General features: G+C 33.1%; 3 non-coding genes across 3 annotated transcripts; all 3 read right to left on the bottom strand.

Moving 5' to 3' along the window:
* Positions 1–17616: 17616 nt before the first annotated feature.
* TRNAS-CGA (transfer RNA serine (anticodon CGA)) lies at positions 17617–17698 on the bottom strand. The gene has a single exon. It is a non-coding gene; the product is annotated as a tRNA-Ser (tRNA).
* Positions 17699–17729: 31 nt separating this feature from the next.
* On the bottom strand, positions 17730–17802 carry TRNAR-ACG (transfer RNA arginine (anticodon ACG)). The gene has a single exon. It is a non-coding gene; the product is annotated as a tRNA-Arg (tRNA).
* Positions 17803–17905: 103 nt separating this feature from the next.
* TRNAW-CCA (transfer RNA tryptophan (anticodon CCA)) lies at positions 17906–17977 on the bottom strand. Its single transcript has one exon. It is a non-coding gene; the product is annotated as a tRNA-Trp (tRNA).
* Positions 17978–23660: the final 5683 nt, after the last annotated feature.

Raw genomic sequence — 23660 nt, 5'->3', positions numbered from 1 at the left:
TAAGCGCTGAATTCAATATAGATCGACATTCCGATGCTATAGCCAAAAGTTGCTTCATTATAATTGAAGGCTGAATAACATCAAATCCTTCAGAATGTCGTAGGATTCCATATTGAGAATAATTTTTAATATTCTTTTGTATTTCATTGGTTTCAATTTTACTCCATGAGGTAAGATATTCTTCCGCCCCTGGATATGGAATTGGAACAACAGCCGGGGCTTCCTTGGAATTTTTGCCCCCGAGAGGATCTTTCAACAGATAGGACGTTTCTCGAAACTGTATAGAGATCGAAAATGCTTGGAACGAAATCAAAGCCTCTGTAATTGGGACTCCATTGGATTGTACCACCAAGTCAGGTGTCATACTGGGTACGAAGCTCATAACAAGATCTGGATTGGATGGTCTCCTAATTGGATCAAATTAGTCTTTCGTATCGAGATTACCCAGATATTGATTTGGTCCTTTTCTCTTTTGCTGACTCTGGATAAGAACGGCTTAGATACATTCTACCCGATTTACCAGAGAATCTTGAGGATCTCGATTTATTTCCTCAATTTTTCCTTGGCTTTGGATCTACTGATTCCAATTATTGACATTGAACGGCGCATTACATTACTGATACATATGCCCTGATTGCTTGCAATTCCCACAAATTGATGCATAATTGTCACTGGCTCTGAGATTGGGACATTCATTGGCATAATGACCAATCTGTCTGCAACGAAAACAATAAAGTAGTCTTCTTATACCCCCATTAGGCATATTGGGTGTCTCGACCAATATATACCTACTAAGCTTGTTTTATGTAGGGTTAGAAAATGATCTTGGTTGTCCTGTTGATACTGAGGGAACTTAATTTGATGATGTTGATGGAGCATATTGCTGATACCTCTGCTGCTCCATACCGTAGTTCTGGGGATTCGATGCAGACCTCTGATTAAAATTAGAACTTTGAAAGTTATTGAATACTTGATTTTGTCGATTAAATCGATTTCCATTCCATCCAAACGTATTTTCCATTTGTACTTGATTGACGTCCCATTGGATTGGTGGGATCATGGTCTGATTACTAAATTATTGTTGTTGTCTTTGCCAATTCCAATAATTTGCTATTAGGTGCTTTCATCCATAAAATGTACATTGATCCATTATTTGTGAGGATGAGAGGTATTCTGTTATAGAATGACCGTGGCCCTTACAATTACTGCACCATACATTGGTCCTAGTATTGGTAGGCTTTTGCCTCTTATTCTTATCTTTGGCCATATTGACGGCCATTTTCTCTATTTTCTTCATCAAATTCAATAACAAGGTTTCATTGGAATCTTTTAGGGCTGGCATTATTGGTATCTCTACTGTAGTTAATGCTTGTTGTTGATACGAAAAATATAGAGCATACATTATTATCACGTTCGGTGGTGTAGCTTGCAATGGGGTGACATTAACTAGCCCTTGAATATTAGTATTAGAATTGGCCCCTGTTTCTAACATCCGTAGATAACTATCCACTAATTTGTTCCAAGTCGGATTATGATATCTACCTTGAACTGGAATCATCGTGGCTCCCGTAGCTAAAAACTAATCATAATGGCATTCCTCCCAAACCTTGGCTCTAGTAAGGGACACAACCACCGTAACGGATTGAGCTTCCTTTACAAATATTTTTAGCTCTGGTGGATACAAACCATTGATTAATATGGATAAGATAAATACCTTCGACATTTGGTGATTCGGCAACTTACTGAGTATATCAGCCACTCGGCCATAGTACGATTCCACCGCCTCTCCTAGGATCATTTTGCTGTTCATTAACCTCTCTCGAAAGTGATCCTCAAAACCAATTGGCCAAAAATGAGATAAAAATGTATTCTTCAATACTTCCCAATTCAAAAATTGACTCACTAGTTGGCGGTTGTACCATTCAAATGTCGTGTCTTTTAAGGTCACTGGCAGCCGTCGTAACTAAATATCTTTAGTTTTGCCATTATTACTTATACATACTGTAAGAAATTGAGACAAATGTTGATCAGGATCCGCACCCAAAAATCCCCAAAAAGTAGGTAGTGGCACGATACTAGTCGTACGATCGCCTACTACACCTATTTGTACTGCAATTGGAATGGCTGGTCGTCTTGACGCCATTGAATTTCTTGTTCCGCTAAACTCCATTTTAAAATAATCTTTGCTTTCTTTTATTTTAATTTTCGAGCTCTCAGTGCTCCTCGATTTACTATTATTTTTTGCAATTAGTTTTATTGATTGAATTGTAGGTAAAAACGTCAGATTTTGAACTACAATATAATTATCTTTATTAGCGACTAATTTGTACTAATCTGAAGAGCCACTAATGCTCGTTTCAGCGGTACTCCTTACTAAAAAAATATCCAATGGAGTACCAAATTCTTCTATGCCTCCTTCTCTTTCAATTAACGGCCTCAAGATTTCCACTGGAATGTTAACAAAATTTTCCGTGAGTGTTCTTAGCAGTTTTTCTAATGGTACATACGACTGTAGAATTAACAATCTGTCTGGTTCTTGATATGTTCGGATGCGTCGACAAGCTTGTAACCATGGTTTAATCCAATTCTGTCAATGCTTCCTTTTAAGAATATGTTCTTGCTCCTCTCTAAGAAAGTTCCTTCCTTGCGTTCTTCCCTATCTTTCTCTCAACTGATTTATTTTCCTCGATGTAATGTTCTCGTTCTTATTAACCATAATCTTACTTCAAACACTATTCAAATCGTCATCTATTGCCAATTTTCTCACACACTTGGTAATTAATTCCTTACACTCAAAGCTATTATCACTCCTCAACAGCGGCGCCAAAATGTGATTGTTAGTTTTACTTATTCCAAATTAATCTAAAAGAAATAAACCCGTATAGGGAGATTCGAACATGGAGAATGACTAGTTGCTTAAGCGTTCACGTTAGGGTCACACAATCAATTACCTCCTGAATGTATCATCTCTATTTCCAATATTTGAAGATACAAAGAAACTATAATCTCTTCCTTCACCTTATCGATCTCTTCTTTATAGCAATTAAGTCATACCAATAACTACTATTTCTACCAATATATTCACCCTCATAATCTCCAACTGTAATACTGTGCCCTCATAGCTTTCAGCACACAATTATCCTCATTTCAATCACTAGAATTCTTCACACAGAATTACGATTCATATTACGATGTTTTACACAAACACAGACTCCTTCTCTCTACTGAACTACAATCAGATTTCACCATTCAATCTTTCTTCTTTTCAAATAATATCAATCACATTTCCATTCCATAATTCACTTTACAATATTCAGAAACTCTCAATCCTCTTATTCAAAGAAAATAACAAACAAAAGAAAAGAGTTAGCACCAAGCTTACTCCGGCTCACACTATCATAGCGATGGCCCTTGACTCATGACTATCATAGTCTGGCACTTTCTTCTCTTCTCCCATCTTTCTTATACTATCCCAAGAAACCAACTCCTATACTACAGATGATAACTATTTTTTCTAACTATTCATCCATTCTACCTATTGAACCACCTTTTCAGTAGTTATCTATCCATGTTTACACTATATACTAGATATCTATATTCTAAAAATAACTACTTATTCTACAAAAACTAAACCTATTCATGTAGAAGTCATAGATGGTCGTCCATTGTCTTCTGGAGATATTATTCATGAAACTCTTCCTATAGAAATAATAATCAATAGTCATAATAGCTTTGTAATATTTAATATCATTAGATCTCCCTCTAATCCAATTATTTTAGATTTATTGTGGTTAGTAAAATACAACCCTCAAATAGATTGGATTTTCTGAATTCTTACTTTTTCTAAAAGTATAACTTCCAATGTAGTTAATCAAGTAGAGAGTCATAAGTCCAATTCAATTAAATCCGTATTTATAGGTATAAAAACTTTCTTGCATGCTACTATGAAAGAATCACCATATATTATATATGCCACATCCGTTTCTAATGGTGCAAAGACTTCACATGGCATTCTAAGCCAATATCAAGAATTTCAAGATGTATTTGAAAAAAAGAATGCAAATACACTCTCAAAACATCATCCCAATGATTGTTCAATTGACCTTCAAGAAAGAGCACAATTGTCATTCAGACCAATCTATAGTTTATCACAAAATGAGTTGACTGAACTCAAGGAGTATATTGAAGAAAATCTAGCCAAGAATTTCATAAGCCATTCTAAATCTCCGATAGGAGCTCCAATTTTATTTGTGAAGAAAAAAGATGGATCATTATGGATGTGTGTTGATTATCAAGAACTCAACAAGATTACCATCAAAAATAGGTATCCACTATCTTTAATATCTAGACTTCTTAATCAGTTGAATCAAGCTAAGATCTATACAAAAATAGATCTCTGGGGAGCATACAATCTAGTACGCATCAAAAAAAGAGATGAATGAAAGATTGCATTTCGAATTAGATATGGACATTTTGAATACAACGTCATGCCTTTTGGACTTACAAATGCACCAACAGCTTTTCAACATCTAATGAATGATGTTTTTCAAAAGTTTTTGGACGATTTTGTAGTCTGTTATCTAGACGATATCTTGATCTATTCTAAGAATCCAGAAAAATATGAACTTCATGTTCGTCATGTATTACAAAAATTAAGAGATGCAGGACTCTATACTGAGATAAAAAAAGTGTGTATTCTACACTACTCAAGTCGATTTCTTAGGTTACATCATTTCAAATGATGGACTTATGATGGATCCTGAGAAAGTTCAAACTATTATAGATTGAAAGATCCCAAAAATGGTAAGAGATGTCCAATGCTTTTTGGGATTTGCTAACTACTATTGGATCTTCATCAAAGACTTCTCTCAAGTTGCAGCTCTACTCACACGTTTGATTTATAAAGACAAACTCTAATGGAATCAAGAAGTGTAAGTTGCTTTTAAATCTTTGAAGACAGCGTTTCTTTCTGCACTAATCTTGTATTGTGTTGATTTTTCTAAAGTGTTCCTTATGGAAACAAATACATCAAACTTTGTTCTAGGTACAATTTTGTCACAAATGGGAACTTATGATAAACTTTATCCAGTAGCCTTTCATTCAAAAAAATTCTCAACTGCAGAAATTAATTATGAAATCCATGACAAAGAACTTATTACAATTGTGAATTCCTTTCAAGAATGGCGTCATTATCTAGAAGGCCTTTCCACTCCAGTCACCGTATATATGGATCAAAAGAACCTCGAGTATTTTATGTCAGTATGCATATTAAATCATCGTCAAACTTGTTGGAGCATGTCTTTATCAAGATTCGAGTTCATCATCACTTATCGGCCAGAAAAACAACAAGGTTTGTCTGATGCCTTGTCTAGACATTCTTATCTTGTACCAAAAGAAGGAGATACAGCTTTTGAGCAACAAAGAATGGTTCTCTTGAAATCGGAGCAATTTCATCTTCGAGTAATAAAATCAACATTGACTGTTGATTTAACTTTTCTCAAGCAAGTCTAGTTAAGTATGTCTTCAGACCCTCTTGTTCATGATATCAAGAATAATTCTTCTAAATCTCATGATCCCTCTAAATTCAAGTTCAACAATAACCTACTCTATTTCAAAAGACGCCTTTATGTTCCAGAACGAGAAGCATATTTATGTATTCTTCAAGCTCGTCACGACTTCCCAGCAGTAGGATATTTTGGATACAGTAAGACTTTGGAGCTGATATCTAGGGATTTTTGGTGGCCTCAAATGTGAAAGGCAGTCAAAGATTTTGTACAATCATGTGATGTTTGCTCAAAATCAAAAACTCCTCATCATCGACCTTTTAGACTTTTTCAGCCATTACCTATTCTAGAACAACCATGGTCTTTTATTTCTATGGACTTTATTACGGATCTTCCAATCTCAGGTTCTTATGACTCTATATTTGTGATAGTAGATCATTTTATCAAGATGGAATATTTTGTACCATGTATAAAATCTATCATAGGTGAAGAAATAGCTAAGCTCTTTCTTAAGAATATCTATCGCTATCATGGATTATTCAAGGATATTATATTAGATAGGGGAACTCAATTTGTATCAAGATTTTCGTGGACTCTTTTCAAGTTTCTAAAAGTGGATGTAAAACTATCTTCGACATTCCATCCTCAAACTGATAGACAAACGGAACGTGTTAATCAAGTTTTGGAGCAATATTTAAGATGTACCATTAACTACCAAGAAGATGATTGGACAACTCTTTTGCCAATAGCAGAGTTTGTTTACAATAATACGATACATTCTTCTACAAAACAAAAAACTTTCTTTGGTAATTATGGTTATCATCCATGACTTGATACTTTTGACTTTTCAAAAGTTGATAATCTTATTGCAAAAGATTTGGCAATTCATTTATCAAAGCTACATGCAATGATGAAGGCGTAGTTAAAAGAAGCTCAAGAACAACAAAAGATCAATGTGGATGTCTATCAAAAGGAACAACCACCATTTCACATGGATGATAAGGTATGGTTACTTTGTTGCAATATCAAGACCACTTGTCCTTGTGACAAGTTGGACTATCAAAGGCTTGAACCATTTTTTATTTTTGCTCAAATCAATCCAATTACATATCGTTTACATTTATCGGAGTCAATAAAAATCCATCTAGTATTCCACATGTTTCTTCTTGAACTCTGCAAGACAGTGGATATATCAAGAAGAAGATAAGCTCTACCTCCTTCTATAGAAGTGGACAATAATAAAGAGTTTGAAATGGAAGAAGTCTTAGATTCAACGCAGGGCCGTAATAAATTAGAATATCTTGTCCATTGGTGTGGATATGATATTAGTGAACGTACATAGGAGCCAGTAAAAAATCTTATAAATGCAGCAAAGGTGGTGGAGGCTTTTCATCAACGACATCCATCAAAATCAAGATAAAAATCTTATTTATAAAAGAAACAAGATCTAGGTAAGATAACATTCTACTTTCAATCCTTGTTTGTAGCTTCTTTGTAGTTGTGACCCTTGAGAGATAGAGAAACAACAACTAGCGGATTGGACTCAAGAGCCTTTGTTTGCTAACCTACCGGATGACACATTACGATTGTCACAACCTTCAAGACAAGACAATCGAGATGAAGACCTTTAAGAACAACATATTCTTCCTTGAATAGATGGCAAGATACAATGTATTTGATATCACGACCTTGGAAGGGACTCTCGATGTTTGGTGATTTTACTAGAAGTAAGAACAATTCTTGATGGTGTTCCAAATGTTTTATTTGAAGGAAGTTATGAAGGCCTCAACAATGATCAAATAACTAGGTGGTCTTCTCACCCTGGTATGAAACACTGCCAATAGTTGAGAGGCCCTATCAATCATCTTTGAAGAGAACAAAGATCAGAGTATGTGGCAAATACAATTTGTCACATCATAGATTTCTTCAACATATGATTACCTCTCCTTGTGGAACTCGTCCCTTGAAGAAAAGGGTAATGTCATAGACATACACATGTTAGCCAATATTTATATGTATAAATAAGTAGAAATAAATAAAAGTAGGTAAAAGTAAGTTAATTCTATAGTATTTGCTATAGAAGCTTCTTAGAAGCTTTATAGACGTTGCTTTGACTTTATAGGTATCTTTAATTGATTTTTTAGATTTGAAACGTGGTCAATAAGTTGGCCATATGCCACACATGTTGTTAGTTTGAAGACCAAGCTAACTATGTGGCCCACACGTAGAAAAACTTGCCTTGTAAGTCAAGGCATGTGTCTTACAAAGTCAACACGTATTAGAGGTCCTATAGAACGTCGCCACATAGTCCTTAATTAGATAGTATATATAGAGACAAGAGTGAAGCCTTCTTCACTCTTGTCAAGTGCTTTTTTGCTTCCAGTCTAGTTTCAAGGGTCTCTAGTTTTCTTGGCTTTTTGGCAATAGCCATTTCAGTTTCTTTCTTAATATATATATCAAGTTATTTCTATTTTGTCATCTTTCTTTGAAAGAAGTCTCACTCGTTTATTTATCTTTATTATGTTCTTATCCTTAATAGACATCTAACAAATCTTGTTATCTTTTAAATTGATATAAAATATTAAAATCAAATCTTAATAATAGCATACTGCAACAAGTCTAGCAATGATTCAACATTCATGCTGATATGAAATACTTGACATTCTTATGATCAATATACTTGATGACTAGATTGGCAGCACCTTGTAAATAATGATGACATTCTTGAAAAGAATCCACAATTATAAGAATTCTTTTATTGTGAATTTTGTAGTTGATCTTTGATGCTAAAAATTTCTTGGAATGAAAACTTGAGTTTATTATTTTCTTTCATTTGTTACAATATCACATCCAACGTAAAATTTGATGTACCTATTTCTATAAAAAAAATGTAATAAAAATCAATTTCTATATATTCAATCCTTCAACCAACCACAACCATTTATTATTTTGATTTTAATGCTTTGCTTTTGGCTCTCATACAAACTATCTTGGCTCTTATCTATATGTCATCTCACTAAAATAAGGATGTATCACTACTAAGAGATCCTACTCAAAACTATGTGTTAAATTCATTACAATCTTCCTCAAAATTGACTAAGTCTACCTATCTTGATTAAGCACTTAAATCTATTTTTATAGTACCACTTGAACTAACTAATTACACTCAAGCTTTGAACTCCTTGGATAAATCTCAATGGAAGCTTGCTATTTTAAAAGAATTTAAATTTTGTATAGTCAATGTTATGCGAAATTTCACAAAGCTTCACACTCATACAAGTCCATCACTTAAAAATAAATATATATAAAATTAAGCTCAAATTTTTTGTAGTGGATCGCTTCAAAGCACACCTTGTGGCAAATAAATTCAACCAACTTCTAGGCTTAGGCTACAATAAAACCTTTTTCAATAGTCATTTGCATACAATCAATTTGATTCATGTTTGCTTTAGCAGTTCAACTTGATTTCTATGTACTTCAAATGAACATTAAAACAACATTCTTAAATAGATCTTTTTAAGAAGAAATATATATATATATATATATATATATATATATATATATATATGTGTAAAGATCTTAAATAAAGTCATTTTTTTATAACTTGGTATGGTGTGACACCTTCACAAAACCATTTATGAATTAAAACAATCACCCAAGGAATAGTTGAAGATAATCAATACATTTCTCGATACTCTTGAATTTATAAATTTAACAACTGATGGTAGCATATATTATATTCATTATGGATCAAAGTTTATCATTCTCATCATATATGCGGATGATATCATTATTGCTAATAATAGCTTTTTATTGCTTCATAAAATAAAAACATAATTTTACTTCCACTTCTTATACTTTGATCTGAGAGAAGTTTATCAAATAAATACCTAAAAGTCTTTACTTTTATCTTCCAAATAATCTCTAATATACTACAATCTATATAGAATATATACACATAACATCCTACTACTACAACTACTATTATAGCTATTTATAATTCTTGTCTTTTTTAATAAAATTTATTTTATGAAATTTGACATGTCTATAATATTTTAAAAAAAACCTAAATAGTCTAGAATCCATAAGATGCCTTTTAATCTTCTTCCAACTTTCTATAATAGCTTCTAAAATTGGTAAAACTATTTTTACTAAAATCTTTAAAATAGATTTTTAAAATATTTAGAAAACATCGAATTAATGTGAAATAATTGCTTTGGAATCTTTTTATGATATTATAATGTTAATATTAAATTAAAGATACTTTATCATATCTAAAAATATTTTAGAATAATAAAACTAATATAAATCAACTAATAATTATAGAATCTACATAATCACTTAAAAATAAGATTCTTCAATAAAATTTATATTCCTAATGTGTATCATTTATAAGTTTATAAAAAACTATAAGAAAAAAAAGATATTTTTAAACATTAGTCTCATATTTAAATACATATTACTAAAAATAAGAAAAAATAAAAATACTACAAATAAGAAAAAACAAAAGTACTAAAATAACTAAGATAATTGCCTTCAAGACATACTAAGATTCTATTTTATTAGTTTTTAACTTAATAAGAATATTTTGACTCCTAAAATCTTCTAAATCCTAAATGATACTTAAGTAGTTAAAAAAACCTAACAAACTAATATATTCATGATCATCCAAAATAAATAAATAATTTGTGATACATTCATACATGTCAAGGAAAAGAACTCGATGAAAAAATAATTCAAACAATTGAGCCTTCACTCAAAGAGAGATAACAAAATATATATAAACAAGTATATATATTGAAAGAGAAACTGGAATGGCTATTACCAAAAGACAAGAAAACTAGAGACCCTTGAAACTAGACTAGAAGCAAGAAAGGAGTTGACAAGAGTGAAGAAGCCTTCACTCTTGTCTCTATATATACTATCTAACTAGGGACTATGTGGCGACGTTCTATAGGACCTCCAATATGTGTTGACTTTGTAGAACACATGCCTTGACTTACAAGGCAAGTTTTTCTACGTGTGGGCCACATAGTTAGCTTGATCTTCAAGCTAACAACATGTGTGGCACATGGCCAACTTGTTGACCACGTTTCTAATCCAAAAAGTCAATTAAAGACACCTATGAAGTCAAAGCAGCGTCTAGGAAGCTTCTAAGAAACTTCCATATTAAATATTATAGAATTAACTTACTTTTTCTTATTTTTACTTACTTCTACCTATTTCTATATGTAATTATTAGCTTACATGATTATGGCCGTGACATTACTCCCCCTTCTAGGGACGAGTTCCATGAGGAGCGGTCATCATATGTTGAGAAAATCTATGATGCGACGAATTGTATTCGCCACATACCCTGATCTCTGTTCTCTTCGAAGATGATTGATAGGGCCTTTCAACCATCGGTAGTGTCCCATACTAGGGCAAGAAGACCACCCAGTTATTTGATCATTGTTGAGGCCTTCGTAACTTCCTTCGAATATAATATTTGGAATACCATTAGGAGTTGTTCCTACTTCTAGCAAAATCACCAAACATTGGGAGTCCCTTCCCAAATCGTGATACCAAACGCGTTGTATCTCTCCATCTATTCGAGGAAGAACATGTTGTTCTTGAAGATCTTCATCTCGATTGCGTCGTCTTGAAGGTTGTGAAAATCATAATGTCTCGTCCAGTAGGTCAGCAAATGAAGGCTCTTGAGTTGAATCCACTAGTTGTTGGTTCTCCATCTCCTGAGTGCCACTACTACAACAAAGCTACAAACAAGAATTGAAAGTAGAATGTTATCTTGCCTCGATGTTGTTTCTTTTATAAAGAAGGTTTTTATCTTGATTTTGATGGATGTCGTCAATGAAAAGCCTCCACCGCCTTTGCTGCATTTGTAAGATTCTTTATTGGCTCCCATGTGCGTTAACTAATACCATATCCATGCCAATGGACAAGATATTATAATTTATTTTGGCGTCACCTTGAATCTAAGACTTCTTCTACTTCAAACTCTTTATTATTGTTCACTTCTATAGGAGGAGGTAGAGCTTGTCGTCTTCTTGGTATGTTTATTGTCTTGTATGGTTCAAGAAGAGACACGTGAAATACTGGATGGATTTTCATTGACTCCGGTAGATGTAAATGATAGGCAACTGGATTGATTTGTGCAGAAATAGAAAATGGTCCCAGCCTTCGATAGTCCAACTTGTTATAAGGACGAGTGGTCTTGATATTGCAATGAAGTAGCCATACCTTATCACCCAAGACGAATGATGGTTGTTCCTTTCCACAGACATTCGCATTGGTCTTTTGTTGTTCTTGAGCCTCTTTTAACTGTGCCTTCATCGTTGCATGTAGCTCTGATAAATGAATTGCCAAATCTTTCGCAATAGGATTATCAACTTTTGAAAAGTCAAAAGTATCAAGTCGTGGATGATAACCATAATTTGCAAAGAAAGGTGTTTATTTTGTAGAAGAGTGTATCGTGTTATTGTAAACAAACTTTGCCAATGGCAAAAGAGTTGTCCAATCATCTTATTGGTAATTAATGGTACATCTTAAATATTGCTCCAAAACTTGATTAACACGCTCCGTTTGTCCATCAGTTTGAAGATGGAATGTCGAAGATAGTTTTATATCTATTTTAAGAATCTTGAAAAGAATCTACCAAAATCTTGATATAAATTGAGTTCTCCTATCTGATATAATATCCTTGGGTAATCCATGATAGCGATAGATATTGTCAAGAAAGAGCTTAGCTGTTTCTTCACCTAAGATAGTTTTTGTACATGGTACAAAATGTGCCATCTTGATAAAACGATCTACTATCATGAATATAGAGTCATAAGAAGCTGAGATTGGAAGATCCATGATGAAGTCCATAGAAACAGAAGACCATGGTTGTTCTGGAATGGATAATGGCTGAAGAAGTTCAAAAGGTCGATGACGAGGAGTTTTCGATCTTGAGTAAACATCACATGATTGTACAAAATCTTTAATTGCCTTCCACATTTGAGGCCACCAAAAATCCCTAGATATCAGCTCTAAAGTCTTATTATATCCAAAATGTCCTGCTGCTGGAAAGTCGTGACGAGCTTGAAGAACACGTAAACGTGCTTCTCCTTCTGGAACATATAAGCGTCCTTCGAAATAGAGTAGGTTGTTCTTGAATTCAAATTTGGATGGATCATGAGATTTAAAAGAATTGTTCTTGATATCATGAACAAGAGGGTCTGAAGACATACTTAACTGGACTTGCTTACGGAAAGTTAAATCAACAGTCAATGTTGATTTTATTGCTCGAAGGTGAAATTGTTTCAGCTTCAAGAGAACCGTTCTTTGTTGCTCAAAAGCTGCATTTCCTTCTTTTGGTACAAGATAAGAACGTCTAGACAAGGCATCAGACAAACCTTGTTATTTTCCTGGCCGATAAGTGATGATGAACTTGAATCTTGATAAAGACATGTTCCAACGAGCTTGGCGACGATTTAATACGCGTGTTGACATAAAATATTTGAGGTTCTTGTGATCCGTATACACGGTGACTGGACTAGAAGCGCCTTCTAGATAATGATGCCATTCTTGAAAAGAATCCACAATTGCAATAAGTTCATTGTCGTAGATCTCATAATTAATTTCTGCTGTTGAGAATTTTCTTGAATGAAAGGCTACTGGATGAAGTTTGTCATCTGTTCCCATTTGTGATAAAACTACACCCAGAGCAAAGTCCGATGCATCTGTTTCCATAAAGAATGTTTTGGAAAAATCAACACGATACAAGATTGGTGCAGAAACAAACGCTATCTTCAAAGATTCAAAAGCAACTTCCGTTTCTTGATTCCATTGGAGTTTGTCTTTACAAGTTAAACGTGTAAGTGGAGCCGCAACTTGAGAGAAGTCTTTGATGAAGATCCGATAGTAGTTGGCAAATCCCAAAAAACATTGGACATCTCTTACCGTTTTTGAGATCTTCCAGTCTATAATAGTTTGAACTTTCTTAGGATCCATCATAAGTCCATTATTTGAAATGATGTAACCTAAGAAATGGACTTGAGTAGTGTGGAATACACACTTTTCTATCTTGGCATAGAGTCCTGCATCTCTTAATTTTTTTAACACACGACAAACATGAAGTTCATGTTCTTTTGGATTCTTAGAATAGATCAAGATGTCGTCTAGATAATATACCACAAAATCATCTAAAAACTATCGAAAAACATCATTCATTAGATGTTGAAAAGCTGCTAGTACATTTGTAAGTCCAAAAGGCATGACGTTGTATTCAAAATGTCCATACCTAGTTCGAAATGCAATCTTCCATTCATCTCCTTCTTTGATGTGTACTAGATTGTATGCTCCTCGCAGATCTATTTTTGTATAGATCTTAGTTTGATTCAGCTGATTTAGAAGTCCGGATATTAAAGGTAGTAGATACCTATTTTTGATGGTAATCTTGTTGAGTCCTCGATAATCAACACACATCCGCAATGATCCATCTTTTTTCTTCACAAATAGAATTGGAGCTCCTACTGGAGATTTAGAATGGCGTATGAAATTCTTGGCTAGATTTTCTTCAATATACTCCTTGGGTTCAACCAACTCATTTTGTGATAAACTATAGATTGGTCCGAATGGCGGTTGTGCTCCTTCTTGAAGGTCAATTGAGCAATCATAGGGACGATGTTTCGGGAGTGTATCCGCATTCTTTTTTTTGAATACATCTTGAAATTCTTGATATTGGCTTGGAATGCAACTTGATATTTTTTCACCAGTAGAAATGGATATAGCATAAATAATGTATGGTGATTCTTTCATAGCAGCATGCAAAAAAGCTTTTGCACCTATAAATATGGATTTAATTGAACTGGACTTATGACTCTCTACTTGCTTAATTATATTGTTAATTATACTTTCAGAGAAAGTGAGAGTTCGGGAAATCCAGTCTATTTGAGGATTATATTTTTCTAACCACGATAAACCTAAAATGACTCGATTAGAGGGAGATCTAATGATATTAAATACTACAAAACTATTATGACCATTGATTATTACTTCTATAGGAAGGGTTTCGTGAGTAATATCTCCAGAAGACAATGGACGACCATCTATGACTTCTACATGAACAGGTTTAGTTTTCTTTACTAAAGATATGCTATGTCTTTTAGTAAATTCTTCATCTAAAAAACATGCTGAGGCTCCTGAATCTAACAAGGCACAGACTTTGTAATGTTTAGGTCCTAAAATAACATTTAATGTGAAACAAGGAGAGGGCTTTGAGGAGAGAATAGGACCTTTGCTAGAAGTTGTGCAAGGTTCCAGCCACACGGTCCCTATTGTAGCTGGACAAATTTGTTTTCTGACATATTATCTTCTTTCACAGCCATACTCCTCATTTTGTGATTGTATCATTTCTTTGGACAATATTGAGCAGTGTGCTTTGGTTCTCCACAATATAAACATAATCCTTTTTAACGACGACGAGTCTTTTCTTCCTCAGTAAGAGGTTTGAAACATACTGCATCAATTTGCATATCGTCTACTTTCGAATGTATGTATTGAAGAGATGTTGGAGTTGCCATTGAATTATAGTAACATTGAGGTCCACTTGTACGGTTCTCAGATCGGAATTCAAAAAGGCGATTGTCGCACTTCACAGCAAAGTCAATTGCTTGATTCAATGTTTGAGGATCAGGTAAGTTGAGCATTAATTTTTTTACCTCATATTGTAATCCGTAGAGAAATTGGCTAATAAGTGCAGCATCATCCTACTTGATATTAGTTGCAAGTTGTTGAAATTGTGAAGCATATAACGTTACTAATCGATTATCTTGTCGTAAAATACGGATCTTATTGGTTGCAACATGAATTGCATCATGTTCTCCATACATGGATCGAAACTCCGCCAAAAAAGCCTCTAGATTATCCAATATTGGATCTCGTCGTTCAACAAAAGATGAAAACCACGATAGTGCCGAACCTGAAAGAAGCGTACCAATGAATCTAACTTGTGATCTTGGAGTTGGATAGCTTTGGGGTTGAAGTTCAATCACAAGTTGCACTTGATTGATAAATCCTCGAAACTTGGATCTGATACCATCAAACTTCTCGGGTAAGGTAATTCTTGGTTCTCTAACATTTGAAGGGCGTTCTACCATAGGAGAAAGGATATGGTTTGGTGCAGATGTTGAAGCAGGATCAACCATTTCTATATCTTCACTTCCTGCCAATCTTGTTGCTCCTTGTGGTGGTAAATTGAGTTGATGCATTGCAAGCATTAACTCCCTCAATTGCTCTTGCATTTGTGCCATTGCACTCTTCATTTCAAGAAGTTCTGCCATGATAACACTTAGAAGAGAGAAGATATCTAATATCTCTCAAGACAAATAGAAGAGAGGACTTGCGGACAAAGAAAATACTAAGGACAATATCAGTTTAGAAGAGGATAATCCACAACTTCTAATACGCTTATATCTTATCAAGAAAAAGGGATAATCCACTCTTAATCAAGATTAGACAAAGCTCGGATATTGTAAGTGTACTTTTATCAATCTGTCAAGGACAAGAACTCGATGAAAAAATAATTCAAACAAGTGAGCCTTCACTCAAAGAGAGGTAACAAAATATATATAAACAAGTATATATATTGAAAGAGAAACTGGAATGGCTATTGCCAAAAGACAAGAAAATTAGAGACCCTTGAAACTAGACTAGAAGTAAGAAAGGAGTTGACAAGAGTGAAGAAGCCTTCACTCTTCTCTCTATATATACTATCTAACTAGGGGTAACGTGGCGACGTTCTATAGGACCTCCAATATGTGTTGACTTTGTAGGACACATGCCTTGACTTACAAGGCAAGTTTTTCTATATGTGGGCCACATAATTAGCTTGATCTTCAAGCTAACAACATGTGTGGCACATGGCCAACTTGTTGACCACGTTTCTAATCCAAAAAGTCAATTAAATACACCTATGAAGTCAAAGCAGCATCTAGGAAGCTTCTAAGAAGCTTCCATATTAAATATTATAGAATTAACTTACTTTTACCTACTTTTACTTACTTCTACCTATTTCTATATGTAATTATTAGCTTACATAATTATAACCATGACAATATATTAGGTTTGTTTACAAAGGTCACATTCAAAAACTTTCAATAGTGAAAATCTATTTGTATTTCTTCTAAGTGTAATATGTTAGGTTTTTTATCTTAATTCCATCTACTTAATTAACCATCAGAATTAAACTTAATGAACAACACAAAACTTCCAACTTTCTTCATGACATCCAACCATCCTTGATATACAAGATATCATTTTAAGAATCACAAAAGCAAACTTTGTGACTTCTTATTCAAGCTCTTGCAACCTTGTTTCTTTTTTTTATATTATTTTCTTGCATGATACGGATTATCTACTATGTTAATAATTTCTATTACAAAGAGTGTAGTGCCAACATAAGAGAGGAGGGGGCCAATACTAGAAATTGTCATTAAAAGTTTGTCAAGAGTATTTAACACTAGGAATTAAATAAATCACTCTCAGCTTGTAAATTGGAATTAAATAAATCACTCTCAGCTTGTAAATTGGAATTAAATAAATCACTCTCAGCTTGTAAATTGGAATTAAATAAGTCACTCTCAGCTTGTAAATTGGAATTAAATAAATCACTCTCAGCTTGTAAATTGGAATTAAATAAATCACTCTCAGCTTGTAAATTGGAATTAAATAAATCACTCTCAGCTTGTAAATTGGAATTAAATAAATCACTCTCAGCTTGTAAATTGGAATTAAATAAATCACTCTCAGCTTGTAAATTGGAATTAAATAAATCACTCTCAGCTTGTAAATTGGAATTAAATAAATCACTCTCAGCTTGTAAATTGGAATGAAGATGGTTAGAGAAGAGTTGTGCATATTGGATGAAATGTGAGAAGGTTATGTGTTGGAAAGGAGTGCTTAATCATTGAAATGGCATTTGCTGCATGGAAATGGAATGAGCCGAAGGAGGTTCGCATCGAAAGAACTGGAGAATGGGGTAATTCAAGAGAAGGGAAAATCGAGAAGGGGGGCGCGGGGCACGAAAACGAGAGTGCGGAAGGGGAGGAGAAACAATGGGCAGCGGAGTCGTCAACTGCAGGATTTGAACCTGCGCGGGGAAACCCCAGCAGATTTCGAGTCTGCCGCCTTAACCACTCGGCCAAATTGACACGCGCCACAATCTACAATTCCGGCGACCCACGACCATGCTGGGGATCGAACCCAGAATCTCTTGCTCCGTAGGCAAGCGCCTTATCCATTGGGCCACACGGTCAGCGCCCCTCGACCGACCACAATCAGACCCCCCCGCTCAGGGTGGGCCAGGGGCGAAGCGAACTAGGGAGGCCGCAGGGTAGTCACCATTTCCTTCGGGAGTTTGAACCCGACGTGAATCGAACACGCAACCTTCTGATCTGGAGTCAGACGCGCTACCATTGCGCCACGGATCCCACGGCGATGCACGTCTCTCATCCGGTTCTCAATATCAACCCAATCCCGCCCCAGGCACCACTCACCGCCGCCCCCTCTGACCCCGCTGAGTGGCCCATGCGCCGTCGCAAATCCCTTGCCCCCTTCCCCCAGCGCTCCCTTTCCACCGGATTCTGTCCCGGCTTTCGGTCCTGGGACTGCTTTTGTCCCTCGTTCCCTCCGCGCCACCCCTGGCTGCCTTGACGGAATCCATGTATTTGGCTCCATCCTGGCTGTAATCCCACTCCCAGATGCGCCCACTGTCCAGGTCTCACCATCACCTTCTTTTCCTCGGAGCCGTTTCTGCATTTGCCGCCGCTGCGCTCCACCATGGTTGGGATGGACCACGCTCCTTCCACGAGCCCCCAAACGTTCACTCCAATCACCCCACGCATTCTCAACTCCGCTCTCCGGTCATGTCAACAACTGTGCACACATTCAAACAGCTCTATCCAAAAGGTGACCTTCCTCTCTGTTGACAACACCCCGTTCCACATGAGGTGACCCGCTCAACCACACCGCTCCGTTGCCCCCAACACCTCCCGCAGTCGCTCACTCCTTCCTCCGACATCACAAGTGATGCACACAGCGCACATCATCATCCGCGGGCAATTCGAGGATATGCAACTAGCGTGTCCGTCTAACCAAGTTTATTGACTGTTTATGGAGCATTTGGTTACATCAATCGTATTAAGTGGACATGTTCAATCACATGCTGGTCGTTACATCGAACCTGATTTGTTTTCTGCCGCTAGGTTTTCCATCTGATTTCGAAGCCCTTGTGGTACTTCTCGGATGCGTTTGATCATGGCATTTGGTATGCCTTTCCTTTGCTTGTGTTGGATTCACAACCATTTATTAAGGTAGTTGGTTTGAAAACTGCGTGTTGTGGGACCTATCTCTTGTTTTGAGAGGGCAGCAGGTATTTACAGTGATAGTCCTTTTTGTTATGAAGTCTAAGAAGTTCAGATCATTCAGAGGGAGGGGGGCAATCAGTTGGGTGGAGTTGTTTGCTTGGCAAGGCTGACTCGAAGCCAGGTTTGGTGGATTGGTGTGCTTAGTTGTGAAAACAAGATGGAATATTAATATGAAAGCATGAAAACAGGATAAACACAATTGTTTACTAAAGGTGCCATAAGCTAAGAATAGGGCATTTGCAATGTCTTAGTTACAAATTGGATAAGTCTCACCTTTTGGTTTGTACAATATGGTATATTAATATTTAATATTAAGCAAAATTACTAAATCAACTATGATAATTGCCTCTAATACTAACTATGACTCCATTTTTATAATATTTTCTCTAATAAGTCTTTTGAAACCTTAAAACACTTTTAATTTGTAATAAATATTTAAACAAGCAATAGAATTTTAATCTAAATTTTGCTATAATTAAAATATCTTAAAATTATATTATAAATCAATTCACCAATTAAGATCCATTAATAGGATTTACATATTGCAACCATCTAGGATTATTTGTAAGAATAGAAAAATCCTACTTTATCTTTGACATGGTCTATAAAGAAAATAAATAGAAGTATTTTTTAATAAAGTCACTATGATCTATGAAGAAAAGTAAAATATGAAAAAATCAATATAAGAATTTTTACCTAAAGAAAAAATAAAAAAAATAATAATTTATTTTAGATTCAACATATCTGAATACATAGAAACTTCTTGCTTAGTTATAAGCTTAATATTAACTAGTACCTATATGTTTATTAACTTTCAAATTAAAATAGTATCAAGGACATTAATCTCAAAGAAAGAATATTTAATATATTCTTATGTTACTTAAAAATGATAAAATATTCAATTAAATTGGCTATTGCCAATCACAAGAAGATTAAAAAGTCTTGAAACAAGACTTGTTAATGAATTTAATCTACTATGTCTTTGATACTATTTTAATTTAAATCTTTATAATATGAAATTAATCTAATTTTATCTAATTCTATCTAATCATATAAATAATCATTAGAGTAAATATGTATGTTTGTGACATTACTTCCTCTTTTAGAAATAAATTCTATGATGAGCAGTCATCATCTTTCATAAAAATTATTTTTCTTCATCTTAATTTTGATGGATGTTGTCAATGAAAAGCCTCAACTATCTTTGCTACATTTACAAAATTCTTTGATGGCTGCCATGTGCGTTTATTTATATCATATTTATGCTAATGAATAAGATATTCTAATCTATTTTAGTACCACCTTGAATCTAAGACTTCTTCTATTTTGAATTCTTGATTATTATTCTTTTCATAGAAGGAGGTGGCATTTGTGTCTTTTCAAAATATCTATTGTCTTATATGGCTTAAGAAGAGATATGTGGAATATCGAATAAATTTTCATTAACTCCTGTAGATGTAATCAATAAGAAACTAGATTGATTTGTTCTCAAATAAGAAAAGATTCAAGCCTATGATAGTCCAACTTGTCACAAGGAGAAGTAGTTTTCATACTGTAACAAAGTAATTATACCTTGTCATCCACATTGAATTATAGTTTTTCTTTGCAATAGGCATGTGTATTTATTTTTTGTCATTCTTGAGCTTCTTTTAATTGCACCTTTATTATTGCATATAGCTATGACAAATAATTTGCCAAATATTTTGTTGTAGGATTATTAACTTTTGAAATGTCAAAACTATTAAATCATAGATGATAATTATAATTGACAAAGAAATGTATTGATTAAGTAGAAGATTGTACCAAAATATTATATGTAAACTTTGCCAATGGAAAAAGAGTTATCTAATCATCTTAATGATAATTGATGGTACATCTCAAATATTACTCCAAAATTTAATTCACTTGTTCTATTCGTCGATTAATTTGAAGATAAAAAGATCAAAGATAATTTTATATCCACTTTTAATATTTTAAAAAAGTTTTTTCAAAATCTTGATATAAATTGTATCCTTCTATCTCATATAATATCTTTTGGCAATTTATGATAGTAATAGACATTATCAAGAAAATCTTAGTTATTTTTTCATCTAAAATAAATTTTGTATATAGTATAAAATATGCTATTTTGGTGAAATGATCTACAATCATGAATATATAATCATATGAACTTGAACTTAAAAAATCTATAATAAAATCTATAGAAATATAAGAACATGGTTGTTTTAATATATGCAATAATTGAAAAAATCTATAAGATTGATGATGAAGAATTTTTGACCTTAAATAAATATCACATGATTATATAAAGTCTTTCACAACTTTTTACATTTGCGGCTACCAAAAATCTCTAAATATTAGCTCCAAAGATTTATTATATCTAAAATATCTAGTTATAAGAAAGTTGTAATGAATTTGAAGAACACGTAATTGTACTTTGTTTTCTAGAAGATATAGGCAACTTTTGAAATATAGTAGGTTTTTTTTAAATTTAAACTTAAAAGTATCATGAGACTTACAAAAAGCATTCTTGATATCATGAACAAGAAGATCAAAAGACATACTTGATTGAATTTGCTTAACAAAGGTTGAATCAAGGATCAATTTTGATTTTATTTCTTGAAGATGAAAATGCACGGGCTTAAAGAGAATGATTCTTTGATAATCAAAAGTTACATTTTTTTTTCTTTTGGTGCCATATAAGAACTTCTAAAAAAGGTGTCTAATAAATCTTGTTATTTTCTAAATTGATATTTGATCTTAAAATCAAATCTTGATAATGACATGCTCTAATAAACTTGGCAATGATTCAACATCTGTATTGACATGAAATACTAAAGCTTCTTGTGATCAGTATATATGGTGACTAGATTAAAAGTACCTTCTAGATAATAATGTCATTCCTAAAAATAATTCATAATTGCAAGAAGTTCTTTATTGTAGATTATGTAGTTGATCTTTGATGTTGAGAATTTTTTAGAATAAAAAGCTATTGCATAAAATTTGTCATCTACTCCCATTTATAATAATATGGCATCTAAGGCAAAATTTGATGCATCTATTTCCATAAAAAATGCCTTAAAAAATTTGATGCAATATAAGATTGGTACAAAAATAATTTCTTTATTTAAAACATCAAACAATACTTTGGCTTCTTTATTCTACTTAAATTTGTCTTTATAAGCCAAATGTATAAGTAGAACTACAACTTGAGACAGTTCTTAATAAAGATCCAATAGTAATTGATAAAGTTCAAAAAGCATTGCACATCTCTTATTGTTCTTCCAATCTTTTAATCTGTGGTAGTTTGAACTTTCTTTGGATCTATGATTAGTCTTTTGTTGAAAATGATGTATCCTAAGAAATCAACTTGAATAGTATAGAATATATTTTTTTAAATTTGTTATTTTGATATATAATCATGCATTTCTAAATTTTTGTAATACACAACAAACATAAAGTTCATATTTTTATATTTTTAGAATAGATTAGAATGTCATCTAAATAACAAATGATCAAATAATTAAGGAATTCACAAAAAATAATATTCATGAAATGTTGAAAAGCAACTAGTGTATTTGTAAGTCCAAAAAGCATGACATTATATTCAAAATATCCATACTTAGTTCAAAAAGTAATCTTCTACTTATCTCTTTTTTTGATTTGGATCAAGTTGTATACTCTTCATAGATCTATTTTTGTATAGATCTTTGATTGTTTGAGTTGGTTAAGAAGTCTTAAAATCAAGGATAGGAAATACCTATTTTTGATAGTGATCTTATTAAGTCCTTAATAGTCTATGCACATCTATAGAGATCCATATTTTTTCTTCACAAATAAAAAAAGAGCTCTTGCTAGAGATTTTGAATGACATATAAAGTTTTAAGTCAAGTTATTATTAATGTATTTTTTAAATATAGCCAATTCATTTCACAATAAGCTATAGATTGGTCTGAATGGTGGTTGAATTCCTTCTTGAAAATCAATTGAATAATCATAGGATTGATGTTCTTATAGTATATCTACAATTTTTTTTTCAAAAACATCCTAAAAATCTTCATACTAGTTAGGAATACCATTTGATGTCTTTTGACCATCAAAATTAGGCATGATATATATAGCAAAAGTTGATCTTTTTTTTGTTGCATATATAAAAACTCTTATATTTACTACTAAATTTATATATTTTTACTTAACTAACAAATTTTAGATTAAATTAAAAAAAAAATTAAGATTATAAGAAATCTAATCTATTTAAAGATTATACTTTTTTAACCATGATAATTTAAAATAATCAAATTAAAGAGAGATCTTATTATATTAAATATTATTATACTATTATAATCATTAATTGCTATATGTAAAAGAAAAAAAATTCATGGATAATATTTTTAAGAGACAAAAAATGACCATCTATGACTTCTACATGTATGGATTAAGTTTTCTTAAGTAACAAGTTCTCTTATTTTTTAACAAAATCTTTGTCTATATAACACGTTGAGGCTCCCAAATCTAATAATGATAAGACTTTGTGATTTTTTGATTCTATATAAACTTTTATTATAAAACAAGGCAAAATATCTAAAAAGAGACTAAGATATTTTTTAAATATTATAGAAGATTCTAACTCCATAGTCTTTATTGTAGCTGAAAAAATTTATTTTTTAATACATCATCTTCTTTGGCAACCATGCTTTTCATTTGTGATTGCATTGCTTTTTTGGATAATGTTGAATAGTGTGTTTGG

The sequence above is a fragment of the Physcomitrium patens genome, chromosome 7 (genome assembly GCF_059467195.1).
Source record: "Physcomitrium patens ecotype Gransden chromosome 7, ASM5946719v1, whole genome shotgun sequence".
In the NCBI taxonomy this organism is placed as follows: domain Eukaryota; kingdom Viridiplantae; phylum Streptophyta; class Bryopsida; order Funariales; family Funariaceae; genus Physcomitrium; species Physcomitrium patens.
This window is presented reverse-complemented; position numbering and strand designations above follow the sequence as displayed.